The sequence below is a fragment of the Schistocerca piceifrons genome, unplaced genomic scaffold (genome assembly GCF_021461385.2).
Source record: "Schistocerca piceifrons isolate TAMUIC-IGC-003096 unplaced genomic scaffold, iqSchPice1.1 HiC_scaffold_448, whole genome shotgun sequence".
In the NCBI taxonomy this organism is placed as follows: Eukaryota; Metazoa; Arthropoda; class Insecta; order Orthoptera; family Acrididae; genus Schistocerca; species Schistocerca piceifrons.
The window spans coordinates 47,501-50,000 of record NW_025728676.1 but is presented as its reverse complement, the minus strand read 5'-3'; the positions used below and the strand labels follow the sequence as shown (position 1 = coordinate 50,000).

Here is a 2,500-nt window from a genome sequence, read left to right as displayed (position 1 = left end):
ACCTTCACCTTCTTGTCGCGCCCAGACGCGACTAAGGCGAGGGTGAAACACTTCCGGGCGTTGATCTGCAGCCCCAGATGGGCGAGGGCTGCGACGGCTGCGTCGATGAGGGACTGCAATCCCCTCGCGGTCGATGCAAAAAGCAGGACGTCATCTGCGAAGGCCGCAGCGTTAACTCTGCGACCAAGGATCCGAGCTCCGATGTGGGAGGGAAGTTGACTCAAAACATAGTCCACCGCAAAATTGAAAAGGAGGGGGGAGAGGGGGTCACCCTGACGCACACCCCTAGCCGGCTGCAGGGGCACGCCCACGTCGGCGCCGCCCGCTATCACTGTCGTGCTACCCTCGTAACACCTTTCGACGTACTCAATAAAGCAATCCGGCAGGCCATGAGCCCTCAGCACGGGGCGGAGGGCAGCATGGTCCACCGAATCGAACGCTTTAGAGACGTCGATCGATGCCACAAAAACAGAGCGACAGGAGCGGACTGCGTCGGTGAGAGCAGTGTCCAAGATGAAGGTGTTTTCCAACATCCCATCCCGGGGGATGAATGCCCGCTGACGTTCGTCCACAGCACATGCACGCATCAGGCGTGACGCGAGAACCTTGTGAAAGGTCCGCGCCAACACCGAGCAGACCGTAATGGGGCGAAAGTCAGCGGGGGATGTTGGTGCAGCCGTTTTGGGGAGAAGTGACGTCCGGGCGCGAAGCAGACGCTCGGGGAGGGCGCGGGCCAGGAGGAAGAGGTTCAAGAGTTTCACCAGGACTTCATGCGGCAGGCGCCGCAGCTCCGCTGGAGTCAGGCCGTCCGGCCCGGCTGCCGATCCCCTGGGCGGCAAGGCAGCAGCGACCTCCTCACGTGTGACCGGCCCCCATAGGCACTCAGGAGCGACAGGCTCCGAGTGCGGGAGAAGGCGGTCACGGATGAAGCCGGCGGTGGAGATCGGCTTCTTCGTGAAGAGGTCCGCCCAGAAGTCCAGCAGACCGGGGATGTCGGGTGGCGGCTGCAGCAGGGTGCCGTCCAGCAAGCCGCGCACGCAACGTGCACGCGACCTACGGAAGGCGTCCTGTGTGCGCGCGTATTCCCAGCGGCGCCGCTTGCGCTTCTGCAGCGGCGGGGCGGCAGGCGGCCGCTTGGATGATTGGCGCGGCCGCTGTGTCCTGGTGATCGACCTCTCCCCCCTGGACCCGACCGACGCAAGGGCATCCGGGAGCATGCCCAGGATGACATCGGGCGGCGTGCCCCGCCCCAGACCAATGACTCGATCCAGGGCAGAGAAACGCTGGGCGGAAGCAGGTAGCCCCGCCAGATGCTCCCAGATGGCGGCGTCAGTCGGCCCCTCCGGCGGCGGCCCGGTGGTGTCGGCCGCGAAGTCCTCGGCTGCGTCGACGGGCGGCGCAGCGGCCTCGCCCGCGTCAGGCAGCGAGCTCGCTGCTCCACGGCGGGACGCCGGCTCTTCGCCCCGACCGATCTCAAGTGCCTCCATGAATTGGCGGACGAGCTGCTTGTGGGCAGCTTGCCGCCGTCGGCACTTGATTGCCTCAAGCGTTCGGTCGGGGAACATCCTGGTAAGTTCTTGATTTACAAAGAAGAACCGGGCGTCCCTCTCAAGGAACAGTTCGGCCTCTGCCTTGGCGAGCGACAGGACTTCTTCCTCCGTCCACCTCGCGCGATGCCTCTCCGTCACGATCTCAGCGTTGGCGGCCGCAGGGTGTTGGCGGCGGCGATGGACCCCGAGACCGTTCTTCGTGGTAAAAGTGCGGTGGCACTCACTGCAAGCAAAGGGAGCTACACAAACTATCGCATTTTCGTTACGGCCGGTTGGCCGGATAGGTGCTGGGGTAGCTGGGGTGGCACCTTCAGCGGAAGGGCCACCATCTCTTGTTTCTTGTCGGCTGCCCCCAACTATAAAGGGATAATGCGAGGGGGGGCTGGTAACCCCCCCAAGCCCCTGGTGCGGTCTTCCACTCTGCGAAAATCAGCGGGCCCACGAGAAGGGGAGAAGACCGCAGGAGAGGAGAGGCTAAGAGGGCTAGGCCCATGTATTGCGCATCACTCTCCCTGTAACTATAACCCAAGGAAGGCACCTCGCAGCAGCAGCACGACTACATCAAGACCGCACTTCGAAAAGCCAAGTCCGGATGCAGCCACACCGCCGCCACTTGGCCACCTTAAGAGAGTCATAGTTACTCCCGCTTGCTTGAATTTCTTCACGTTGACATTCAGAGCACTGGGCAGAAATCACATTGCGTCAACACCCGCTAGGGCCATCGCAATGCTTTGTTTTAATTAGACAGTCGGATTCCCCCAGTCCGTGCCAGTTCTGAGTTGATCGTTGAATGGCGGCCGAAGAGAATCCGCGCACCCGCGCGCCCCCGGAGGAGCACGCTAAGGCGGACGCGGCCTCGCAGCAAGGAAGATCCGTGGGAGGCCAAGGCACGGGACCGAGCTCGGATCCTGCACGCAGGTTGAAGCACCGGGGCGCGAACGCCGCGCAGG

At 63.3% G+C, this 2,500-nt stretch overlaps 1 pseudogene; it reads right to left on the bottom strand.

Annotated features, from left to right (window-relative positions):
• LOC124750923 overlaps positions 1–2,500 on the bottom strand; it is a 7,937-nt pseudogene that overhangs the window by 2,895 nt on the left and 2,542 nt on the right.